Source organism: Phyllostomus hastatus, unplaced genomic scaffold (genome assembly GCF_019186645.2).
Source record: "Phyllostomus hastatus isolate PE091 unplaced genomic scaffold, TTU_PhHast_1.1 phas_contig_196, whole genome shotgun sequence".
In the NCBI taxonomy this organism is placed as follows: domain Eukaryota; kingdom Metazoa; phylum Chordata; class Mammalia; order Chiroptera; family Phyllostomidae; genus Phyllostomus; species Phyllostomus hastatus.
Window position 1 is genome coordinate 29,669,443 of NW_025333709.1, and position 13,309 is coordinate 29,682,751.

The following is a 13,309-nucleotide window of genomic DNA, read 5'->3' on the forward strand; positions in this document are numbered from 1 at the left end:
CCAACCCTGAGACCCGCCTCTGGCAACCAATCAGTTTTCTGTATCTGTAAGCTTGTTTTCTTTTTAAAGATTACACATATAAGAGAGATCATATGGTATTTGTTGTTCTCTGATCTATTTCACCTAGCATAGTGCCTTCGAGGCCTATCTATATTTTCACTAATAGCAGGATTTCATTCATTTTTATGGTTGAACAATATTCCATGATATATATCACATCTTCTTTATCCATTCATCAGTTGGTGGACACTTAGGTTGTTTCTATATCTTGGTTATTAGAAACAGTGCTGCAATGAATATCAATATAAGGGGGGAACCCCCCCAAAACAGAATTTACTTATTTATTAAAAATTGTGTATTTATTTTAACATGTTTAAACTTCAGTCACCTTTGAAGTGCTCTCCATTTGATGCAATACACCTATCGATATTTTTTTCCACTGCTCAAAACAGTTTTGAACTCGTTGATTTTGATGCCTTTTTGTGCTTCTGCCATTTTTTGTTTCATCTCTTCCACATCAGCCAAAAGTTTCCATTTGGGAACGTTTTATGTCCCAGAAAACAAAACAAAAAGTAGCCCAGGGTAAGATCGGGAGAATAGGGAGGGTGGGGCATGGGGGTTATGCGTTTTTGGTCAAAAACTGCTGAACACTCAGCGCGGTGTGGGCAGGTGCCCTCATAAATCACCCACCGTGAAATGGGCAAACATGTTGAAAGAGTCTTCAGAAACACTCACTGTAGCCAAATGCAGCCTCTCACAACAAAGCCAGCTGGTATACCAATCAATACAGATGAGTTCCTAAAACACTCACCTAACAGGGGAAGCCTGTACTACAAGGGGCCCACCCTCCAAAAAATAATTCCAGGTATTTGGGGTCACCCCTGGTATATACAATGGGGTTGCATATATCTTTTCAAGTTAATGATGTCATTTTCTTCGAATAAATACCGGAAATGGAATTGCTGGATCACATGGTGGTTCTATTTTTAAAGGTTTTTAATTGAACTTATTGGGGTGACATTGGTTCACAAAACCATACAGGTTTCAAGTGTACAACTCAATAAAACATCATGTGCACACTGTATGGTACACCCATCACCGCAAGCAGTCTCTTTTCATGTCCATTTCCCACCCTTTGCCCACCTCCACCTATTCCCAACCCCCTCTCCCTCTGGCTGTCACCACACTGTTGTCTGTGTCTGTGCCACATACACATCTTTGGGCTAATCCCTTCAGCTTTTTTTTCATCCAGTTCTCCAACCCTCCCTCCCCTCTGACAGCTGTCAGCCTGTTCCATGTATCCATGCTTCTGTTTCTATTTTGTTCATTAGTTTATTTTGTTCATTAGAGTCCACATATAAGTGAAATCATATGGTATTTGTCTTTCTCCTACTGGCTTATTTAACATAGCATAATAATCTCCAGGCCCATCCATGCTGTCACAAAAGGTACATTGTCCTTTTTTATGGCCGCATAGTAGTCCATTGGGTAAATGTACCACTTTTTTTTTTTTTTAAGTTTGAAATCAAATACACTTTCATTTACTGCCAGGAATTTAAGCAGAAACCTGAACTGGAACCAACTGACTCATACAGCAAACAAAGTAAAGCAATAATCTTGGCTTGAGCTGTCTGGTTCGATGGTCTGGCAGAACGTCACACACACGCTCAGTCACTGTGAACAATGATTTTCTGACTGCAACCACTAACTGTCACTTCCAGAATAGTAAAGTCATGTTAGGGGAAAAAAAATGCAAGCACCACTTCTTACCGTGTCCTCAGACTGACGGTCTCCTATCTGCCCCAGTGCTGATTGAGTGCAGCAGAGATCCCCCGCTACTCAGCCCAGGGCAAACCATCAGGGAGGGGCCAATCACCCTGCTCTCCACCTATAGCCAGAAACTCCTCCACAGCAGTAACTGTGGCTCTAGCCTGGACTCCTGCACAGGAATCAGGCTCTGGTCATGGCATCTGGAGAGGGTAATAGGCCCTCCTGCTGAATAAAAGAAGTTGGGTGAATGGACAGGTGAGCTGCGGGGGTCATTTGCAAAAGGACCAGAAGTGACAAGGAAACAACTCATTCAGGCAGATGCTTCTGACATGTAACTCCCAAACCTGCCTCCTGCTTGAGGGGAGGCCACCTCCTATGGGAAGGAAGTAAGGGGGTGGGAGGCCACATTCTCACTCTTGGGCCTTTTAGGAGCCAGGGCTAAAAGTCGCATCCTGGCTCCTTCTTCTCTCGACCACCCCCTCCACTCTTCGCACTCTCACTCCTTGTGCTGCTTCTTGTGTTTCTTCTTTTTCTTACTTTGCTGTCTTGCTGTCCTTTGGTGTACACCTTGCCCTCTTGCCTGTATCACTCTCAGAGTCTGAGCTGTCAGAGTCAGGTGACTTCCTGTCTCTGTATTTCTTTTTCTTCTTTCCTTTCTTTTTCTAGAGTTCTTCATGGGGTCTAGCTTCTCACACTCTGCTGACTTTGCCTTTTCCTTCTCCTCATCTTCATCAGGTATCAGAGAGTATTTGGGCCCCTGGCTGCATGACACAATCCTTTGCAAAGTGGCCTTTACAGCCACACTGCTTGCAGGCAGTGTTCAGGACAGCCTCGAGGGTGATCTTTTGCCCAGTGTACTCTTGGAAGGACCACCTCTGCCTCTCTTCTTGCTCCATGATATTGCTGGGTTCAAGGTCTTTCCCAATCCTTTGGTCGACAACTCCCATGGAGTGGGATACTTTTATTTTATCATTTTTCATCTCTTGGCCAATAAGTTTCACCCATACTTTTGTCTCCAACATCTCCTATCTCAGAGGGCTTAGCCACTCAACAGGATGACATGTGAGTTCAATGGACCAGACCTTGCTTCTGACAGCCTGGGATTTTGACAATGGCTCCACAGTCTGTCACCATAGCAACCTCTCCTTGGAAAATAGTGTAAAGAGCAGGCAAGTTCTCTATGGCCTCAGGTCTGCCTGAATTCATCCTTAATGTTCTATGGCTACCCCATATCTCTTCTGCTAAAGCTAATTCAAGTGTCTGTGCATCAGGTCCAGGTCTCCCCACCGCAGCATTGCACTAAACGCCAAAACCCAGTCAGCACGCTCCCACCCACACCACCACCCCACAGTTTTTTACCCACTCATCTACTGATAGGCACTCAGCCTGTTTCCAGATCTTGTCTATTGTAAATAATGCTGCAATGAACACAGGGGTGTACATATTCTTTCAAATTAGTGTTTTGGGTTTTTTCAGGTATATTCCCAGAAATGGGATCACTGGGTCAAAAGGCAGTTCCATTTTTAATCTTTTGAGGAAACTCCATAATGTGTTTCACAATGGCTGCACCAGCCTGCTCTCCCACCAACAGTGTATGAGGGGTCCCTTTTCTCCACATCCTGTCCAACACTTGTTGCTTGTTGACTTACTGATGACAACCACTCCAGCAGGTGCGAGGTGATGCAAATGTCCGTATGTTTGAGGTTGTCCCAGAAGCTCCTTGCACTGTCTTCACTTTTTTTTATTCTCTTTTCTTTTTGTTGTTCTGATTGTTTTCTAAACAGACTTTCTTAATTCCAAATTGCTGATTTGATTCTCAGCTTCATCTACTCTATTGATCCCCTATAAATTATTCACTTCAGTTAGTGTTTCCTTCATTTCTGACTGGTCCTTTCTCATGCTGTTGAGGTTCTCACTAAGTTCACTGCACATCCTTATAACCAGTGTTTTTAACTCGGCATCTAGTAGATTGCTTGTCTCCATTTTGTTTAGTTCTTTTTCTGGAGTTTTGTTCTCTTTCCTTTGGGACATGTTTCTTTGTCTCCTTGTTTTGGCAGCCTCGCTGTGTTTGTTTCTATGTATTAGGTAGAGCTGCTTTGACTCCCTGTCTTCATAGAGTGGCCTAACATAGCAGGTGTTTTGTAGGGTCCAATGGCACAGCCTCCCTGGTAACCCGAGTTGGGCAATCCAGTGCAAAAACTCCATGTAGGTGGTATATGTCCTCCTCTTGTAGTTGAGCCTTGATTGCTGCTGGAAGGGACATCAATGAGAGGGATTTACCCCCAGGCCGATCAGTGGCCAGCACTGGTTGCAACTACCAAACACCGACCTCTGGCCACTGTGGAGAATCAACTGTATAAGAGTCCACCCCAAAGATCAGGACTTGCCCTGTGGGATTCTGGTGCCCACTGAGTCTGCCCCTTGAGTGTTTTGCTTATGGAGGTGGTTGGGTGGTGGTGCTCCAATGTGGTCTGAAGTTGTCCAGAAGTTATGGGGACTTCTCTTCCTGGGTCTGGCCCCCTCAGCTGGGGTGCCTGGTACTAGTCCCATGGGGCCTGATGTGGGATGGGAACCCTCACTCCTCAGGGGGGACCTCTGCTGCTAAGATATCCCTCCCAATTTTTATCCACCATACATGGGTGTGGGACTAGCCTGTTCCGTGTCTCCGCCCCTCCTACCAGTCTCAATGTGATTTCTTTAATTTCCTAGTTGTAGGAATTCCATTCAGCCAGATTTTGGGTGTTTCTGAATGACAGTTGTTCTACAGTTTAGTTGTAATTTTGATCTGGTTGTGGGAGGGGGCAATCACCACATTTACCCTTCTTGCCTGGAAGTTACCACTTACCTCTTGAAAGGAAGGTTTTTAAAAACATAAACCAATTATAAACATGCTTGTTTTTTAGCTGTTTTACAGTGGAGATGCTTAGGAGTGTTTCACTGGCAAAATCTGAAGATATTGTCAGATATTAAAATAAATTAAATCTTACATGTGCTCTGCAGAGATCCAGGTTTTGACTGACCTGAAGCTTATACACTTTGGGGAGAAGGTTCTCTTTTTTTAAGTGCAAAATTATGAAACAAAATTGCTAGGGGCCTTAGGAAGGGCTATGGAATTGAAAGGTTCTAATCCTTACATTTCTTTAATGGGATTCAAGGTAGATCCACCTTTGTTATTACAAAAAAATGTAAAATTGGAATAACACTACATTTATCACACCACCACCCTGTCATGTACCCCATGGATCAACATCCAGAGAAAACCATCCGCATCAGACAGTCCCCAACCAGAATTCCACCAACACAGGCTCAGAGAGGCTGAGAATGCTAAATCACCCGCCCCCAAGGTCGGCATTTCCCTATACAGTCACCACAATATAACATCACAAGCAACAGTGACCAATTTCAAGAGTCAGTTGAGTGCCCTGGGATTAGTGACCTCCTAGGAGAATGAAACAGTTGTGCTTATTGCAAATCAGTTCTCAATCTGAGAAAAGCCAGACACAAGAACAGAAACTCTGAAATGCATCCCACAAAAACGCTAAAAGTGGGCAACAGTGCAACTTACCCAGAATAACAGCCACTGATGCTTACAACATACTTACTACATGCCAGGCTCTATTCTACCCACTTCATGTCCCTCTACTTCTCATAGAAACCTCTGAGGGAAATAGTATCATTTGCCCCAGTTTAAAAATGAGGCACAGAGAGATTAAGTAACCTGTCCCAGGTCACAGCTAGTAATCAACAAATTTAGGATTTGAACCCTAAAATTGTAAAATTGGAATAACACCACATTTATCACACCACCACCCTGTCATGTACCCCATGGATCAACATCCAGAGAAAACCATCCGCATCAGACAGTCCCCAACCAGAGTTCCACCAACACAGGCTCAGAGAGGCTGAGAATGCTAAATCTCCCGCCCCCAAGGTCGGCAAGCAATCAGCCTGCAGAATAGTCCGCTCTCTTAACTCACAGAAATTCTATGAACTCAGAGGCAGGCCTAAGACCACAACTGAAGTTCCTGTAAGGAAGAAGGAACAGGAAGCTGATAAGCCGCTTCCAGAACCTCAGGATAAACATTATCTTGGCCGTGGATGTTGGTGCTGTTTCCTACAGCTATCCTTATACCTATCCCTAGAAAGTGATTGCGATTTCTGAAAATAAGGAAATGGCCCTGTTTTTTTTTTTTAATTCCAAATTACGTATTTGATCTTCGGCATCAAACTACTCATCTTTCTCCAAAAAAATTCAAATTTCTACCATTTATTTTGATATTGTACTCAGGGCTGAGTACATCTAAACTAAACTAATCAGCTTAGTTTACTATTTTAAAGTGTTAAACTAAGTCACTGATACGTGGAGGTAGATTTACAGGGGTCTTTTTCAAGTGTGACCTTGTCCTCTACTGTTGAGATAGACTATGAACATAATTAAGTCTTCTTTGAGTTACTTGTGAGGTTTCCCTGTAGCAAATCATTGAAAGTATTTATGAAATGAATTTTTGTTCATATTACTTAACCAAACCCACTTTGAAGTTCTTAAGAATTTCAAAGTAAGTATAACCCTTTTCAACTACTTTCATATATGCATTCAGAGAAAAATGTTCCATCTGTGGCTCTTTTTTCTGCACAACTCTAATTTACTGAAATGCACAGGGCTCCCACCACCTCACAAGGGTATGGTAAGGAGAAAAAAAGCACAAATTAAAAACAGTTGAGGGATGCTTCTTTTAAAGCCAACGAAGGGGAGGAGGAAGGAAACGTGTCTTGAGGTGGTCAGTGAAGTTACTGTTTAAGGAAGTCCCCTTTGTGGGAAGTAGCACAATGTGGTTTAACAGCACACTAGCCAGAAAGATAAGACGTTTTATTTCACCTACTCAAATGGCATGTATGTCACTTCAGAGAAGGAGCCTCGGTTGTCCCTCAGTTTCTGCACTTGTGAAATACATGGTGGACAAATTTGTTGGTCATCTACTTTACAGAGATGCTGAGGAGAACGGAGCATGGCAAGTGTGTACACAAAGCCCCTGCACGCGATACTTCTGTGAATCTATGGTATGGAAAATTCAAGAACAGAAGGAAACCCTGCAATCCTGTAGGTGTAACCGCCCCTGTTACACCTAGAAACCGAAGGGCCGGTGGAGTTAGAGTCCAAAGCAATCCAGAAATGCATGCATGAATGCAAACAGCAGTGGCACGTAAGTACAGGAACTGTAGGTCTCCAGAGGCCCCCTCACAACAGAGTAGAAGCAGTGAAAGAGAGTCTGCAATTATGAACCCAAAAAATACTGCTCGGTCAGGCTGCACAATTAACAAAGCCAGAATCACTCATCTGCCAACTCTTCCATCCAACCATACTGTACGTGCTCACTAAATCTTCTGTGGTACAAACGACGAATGAGCTAAAACAAATGAGCTGAGTCCTACATAACAAACCAAAGTGTTTAGACTCTCTTCCGTCAGGAAACATAAGTAGAGATAAAGATACAGATATACATATAGATACAAATACATACATATGTAATATATGTATTCCTGTAAAAGGAGCAAAATTCACATGTTACAGTCTCACTAGCAAGGATGTACACCTATCCATGTTACTTTTTTCAGTGGCAAAAAAAATTAAGGAACACCTATACCTATGTGATTACTTAGAACAAAGATAGAATGGAAAAAAGTTTTCTCGTATAACTAGGATGATGGGGAGAGAAATTCCTCTTTCATGATCCATTAAAAATCACTAGAGATTTTGATTGTCTCTTACATAATTTTACTTAACAAACAACTTACATTGTATATATTTCATGCAATTTTTCACTTCAGGTGCTAACTAATATGGAATCATGCAAATATTAGAGACAGTTCTCTAAGATTAAAATTTAAAAAGGGTAAATAAAGAGCCTTCGTAAGAAAAAAAAGACAATAACAATGTATTTTAAATCTCTCCAATACTTATCATCAAACTTAAATATTTATCTCGGAAGCACAGTATACTCATAAAGACTAATAATAAGAGGCATTCTCCTAAAAGTCATTAGAATTAATTGCTGAATAACACCGGGGCTTCTGCGCTCCCTCCTGCAGATACTCCTCTGCACGCACCTGACCAGCGTCAGCCAGTGGCTAAGAGAATGCCTGAAACAGTTTTAGAAACAACTCAAAATGGAGTTTCACTTTCTCAAATTGCAATGTGATTTCTTCTGACAGTTCATACCTTGAATTGTTTATAATAACATCCACATTTTAGTTTGAGGGAGAGATTAATACTAATAAATACCAAATAAAAACATAGTTGTATTTCTAAGCTTAAGTAATGCATCTCCTCAAAAAAAATAAAGTAAAATGGAAAACAACTGAATGGAAAATCACTATCGCTGGGTCTCTTTTTGATGCTTCAAATACTAACTGATCATCACCAACAAAAACCTTTAGAGAGCTTAGTAAGTGCAAGGTATAATGTGGTATGTTTAAATGATGAGGCAACAACCTCGGCCCTTACAATCATTATGTAGTCAGTGACAAAAAAAGGCAATAATAACAACACATAAATTTAACAGTAATTCACAAAGGGCAAGACATTTACAACCAGAGAGATAGGAAAGGTCTCCCACTTCAGAAGACTTGAGGTGTGACATGGGGAAATGGAGGAGAGAAGGAGAACTGTTAGTCACAGCCAGGGCAAAGCTTCAAAGGCAAAAAAGTGACAAGTATTTTTAAGCAGAGGGGTCTTAACAGCTGCTAAGAAGGTGTCCATTCCATGAACCGCTGTATTATTTAGGGTGTCTAAGTGCCCTCGCCTTCTTGGGCCACCCAAACATGTCCTTTCCAGGACACTGGCAGCACCATCAGAGGCTGATACAGAGACATTCGGGTCCGAGTTTTGGTCCAGGTTCAGGCACCCGCCAGCTTGCTGGGTGCCCTGGAGCAAATAATCTCCTTATGCTTGCTCATTTTCTAGATGGGAAACATTTTGGGGTCATTCTCTAAAGTTCCTTCAAGCTCTAAAATTATGATTCCTTTTTTATTACTAACAAAATCAACCACCCCTCACATGGGTAATTACCAGTTATGCACATCTATACAGGTCTAGAACAGAAGAGTCCCACCAGCACGCCGAGCTCCCTTTCACCCCAGGACGTCTGTATGGAAAGGGCTTTCTTTGCCCAGCATTGCTCATCCGCCAACCCTTCACTAAGTGGAGGTCCTCCCCAAACCCTCCCCAACCTCCACCCCCAATCCACATAGTCTATACTTGTGCTACCAGAGCTCCTCCACTCATATAATTTGGTCTCCTTTTTAACTGTCCCTCAAGAAAAAGCCAACCTACCTATCTTCATCAACAAACACTGAATAGAAAATAATTACAGAAGTAGCTTCAAAGATTTCTAAGAATCCCCAGCCTAGTAGTTCATGATGCAATACAGAGAAATAAAACACAGGTTATAAAAATCATTATGTCAAATATAGTTATTTGTTTTTAAATTGCAACAAGTTATAAACACTTCCAATTAAGACACGTTTCTTTCAAGATTGGCAGGTGGGAAAACAGAGGTAAAGTGAGACACTTTTTATTTCAATTATAATGCCATTTCTCCAACATTCTGGGAATCGTTCTTTTCATAATTGCCTTCAGTGCCTACAGCACAGTCTTTTGAATATATTCAGTGGAAAAACTGCTAAATAAAACTCTGATGGAAATTTGACTTTGATACACTAAAAATTGCTAAGAGCTAAAACTTATGCATAAAATAAACTAGGTATCATTTTTGAACAAAAACACTGATTTTTCTTACAGCCTTTCTCTCCTCATCATAATACAAATAACTGATGAACAAACCACAACTATCATAGCCAGACCCTAGAGCATTTTTCAAAATCTAGGTCCTTTTGTTAGTTCCACTTTTAATTAGATCACGAGGGCCAAGCCTTTGATTAAGTTCCCTCTCTGTTTACTAGTAATGACTGACACTGTACTGTTCCTAAAATATTTGACATGCCCAACAACTGTTTTACACAGAAGAATAAAAAGTTAAGACTGAAGCAAGACTAGAGATTGGGAAAGAGGAGTAAGTGAGTTTTAGTCATTTTAGTGGACCAGGCTCAAACACGCTCTCTGCTGGGAAATTACAGTCGCCCTAATGATGACCATGAGAAGGAGAGGAGGAGAACAGACTGTAATAATTTTTAAATCTGATTTCATGTTTGGACTGTCATAGACAATCACTCCGTATTCATGACATAGTTGACATTTTATAGTATGTAACAAAAGATGTCATCTCTTCCTCACGTTTCTCTTCCTCTCACCATCAATAATTAAACACTGTATGTCTTTACCAACTAAACGCAATGCATGATCAGAGATGAGATCCTGAACTTGGCAAGGGGACGAGGCTGAGAAATAGCTATGAGTGTCAGCAGAAAGATAAACGGAATTTGACTACAGACTATAGATACAATAATCATACCAGTTTTAAAACTCTTGATTTTTTTATCATTGTACTGTGGTTATAAAAGAGAATGGTCTTGGTCTCAGACAATACATAGTGACATATTTAGTGACAAAAGGGGCAATGTCTACAACTTACCCTCAAATTGTTCGGAAAATAACATGCATATAAAGAGAAAGATGCAAAGAGGAAAATCGAGCAAATGGGACAAAACCATAGGCAATTTGCAAATCTGAGTCAAGGTTACTTGAGAGTTCCTTATACTATTCTTGCAACTTCTTTAAAGTTTGAAACTAAGCAAAACACAAAGTTATAAAAAAATTTTTTTAAGGGTGTGGATGGAAGGAATGTTATTTCTGCTTCTCCACAGGCAGAATGTTATTTCTGCTTCTTTCACAGGAGGGGGTAGAAACAGAAAATGTTATTAAATGAAAATGGATAAGTTGGCAAATTAAGAGGATAAATCAGACCCTAGGATTTCAGGCCTGCATCTTAGCCCTTTTAAATGATTAATAACGAAGAAGTTCATATCCAGGACAGAAGATTAAGAAGAAAGATACAAATCAGAAGAAGAGGCATAAAAAAGGAAATTTGTTCTTCTTCTGATCTGACACAAAAGAGGAACTCGATACTACCTTATTTCAGAAACAAGAAAATTCAACTGCCTATAAGAATATGAGTTTTTATGGGATAATATAGCTGAGAATTTTCAGAGCCAGAAAATTCCCTTGTACAATAACAGCTGTACTGTACCTACTGAGTATTCAGAGCTATATTGCTTTATACAAGCTAGTGAACTGTCTGATAATGTATAAAGTCTGATGCAAATGTTTCCAACTGCCCTGGAGTAAAGAAACCTTTCTCCCCACACACACACCCACTCTCCAGAATCATAGGGAGGGCTGAAAGACACAAATCTCCATGTAGGGACTAGCAGTGGCCTGCGAACCTACGCTTCCCACTGGGTGGTCCCCCTATCTAAGGGTACAACTAAAAGAGAAACATCCCATCATCTCACAACCTTAACAGGCTCTTATCCCCAGTCACTGACAATCCAGGCTCTCAGGGGTGGTCAAGAAAACAACCTTTTGTGACCCAGAAGACTCCACAGAGACATGAGAGTTTGCCCAGGATGTTTAAGAGATTCGTGTCACATCATACTTATACCTAACTGCCTCAACCATCCCGTCAGTTAACCGAGGTAAAAGATTAACATTTCAAGCATCTCATTACAAAGAATGTTTGATTTCAACACAACTGGAATAAAATGTTAAGGTAGGCACCTGTGGCACTATGGAAAAAGCACTGAATTTGGAGAAAGAATAGCAAGGTTCAAATTCTGACTCTTCCACTTATTCACAGTGTGACAGCGTTGTCATGGTTCCTAATCTATGTTTAGGATAAACTTGCCCTGCCTGCTTCTAAGGTTGCGGTCTCCCCATCTCTCCTCCCATCCAACTGAGCACCCACTCTGCACTGGGCCCTCAGAAATGAAAAGATGGGTAAGCCATGAACCCTGCCCTCAAAAAGCTTAAAGTCCAATGGGGGACACAGACATGTAAATAAAGTCAGACAACCAAGGTGCCATGAGAAAAGTATGCACAGGGCACAGAGTGCTGGAGCAGGCTGGGGATTCTACTTTTCGTGGGGAAGATATAGCAAAGGCTTCGGAAAAGGTAGGGATTGAGCTACCATATTTCTCAGACCATAAGAGGCACCCAGATTTTAGAGGAGGAAAACAGGAAAAAAGTTTTTGAAGCAAAAAAATGTGGTGAAATATTTAATAATATAAATAACATATTTCACCAATATAAATGTACAAAGAAATCAACAGCAGCATTAACAACCATTATTCCTCCCACATTGTGGGTGGGGGGATGCATCTTATAGTCCAAAAAATACAGTAAGTCTGAAAAGATGAGTGTTTGCCAGGCACTCAATAAATTTCTGACAGCTAAAAGAAATAGTGGATGGAGAGAGAGATCCTGGCAGGAAGGCAGAGAAGGACATCCCTCCGAGTAGAGTGAACAATATTAGCAAGGCACCAGATAAGGACACTGCATCATGCATTTTGCATTCCACGCTAAGGAGAGTTAACTGATCCCAGAGAAGATACAACGCTGCAGGTTTCAGTATCTCTCTGAAGACCCTGTAGATGAAAGATAAAGATTCAAGAGTGGAACCAGGTAGAGCAGGGATCCACCTAAAAGACTGGGGCTGGGAGCCACCACATAGTCACAACAAAGAGAATTCATGCAACTTGGTGATGGATATGTGCTGGGGTGGACACAGTGATGACAAAAGGCAGATGGAAAATGTATAACAAAGTAATTTCTAAACTATATGTAGAGATGGAAGAACACCGTTTTAGAGTGTCCAAGCTGACAGTGGCAGAGACAGCCCAAAAACCCTGTCAAGTGTTAATTTTCTTCTATCACAAAGACAATTAAAAAAATTCATAACTGAAAGTAATAAAAAAAATCCTTGGTTTAAAAAAAACTCTATCTGTATTTAGAAAGACTTCATAGATTTTTTTCTAATTTCCTCTGGACTATCACAGTGGTTTCAAAGCTGGCTTTGAAGAAATAAGCCATGTAATTCATTCGGTGAATGACCTTGTGAAAGCTGTTAACCTTTCTAAGCTTCATGTCACTCATTTGTGAAATGGGGATACTAATTAAGACAATTTAGCATTGTTCTGAGGGGGGAAATAATGCATGTAAAGTAGTTAGCCCAGTGCCTGGCATACATTTGGTGCTCGAAAATTTGTATCATTATTACCACTGATTTCCAAAGAAAGAGTTAAAAGCAGCAGGTCTATGAGACTACTGTCTTGGCAAAGACCTTCTTACAAGGTTGGCCTATGGCTTGAACATGGACTTTGGGAGGGTACTGCCATTCCTAGCACCAATAAGAAGGGCTCACTGAGCCTAAAACTGTACAAACAACATGCTTTAAGCTGAACACCTGCTTCCTTTCTGGAGTCTAGGATTTTGGTACACGCTAGGCAGAGGGTGCCTACATGATCAGCCTCTGATCAAAACCCTGGGCACTGGGGTTCAAGTGAGCTTTCCTGGTATACAGTTCAC

At 41.2% G+C, this 13,309-nt stretch overlaps 1 protein-coding gene and 1 pseudogene across 4 annotated transcripts in view; both read right to left on the reverse strand.

The window, feature by feature from the left end:
* TEC (tec protein tyrosine kinase) overlaps nucleotides 1–13,309 on the reverse strand; it is a 111,841-nt gene that overhangs the window by 61,941 nt on the left and 36,591 nt on the right. The window lies entirely within an intron of this gene.
* On the reverse strand, nucleotides 2,267–2,976 carry LOC123815801 (annotated as a pseudogene).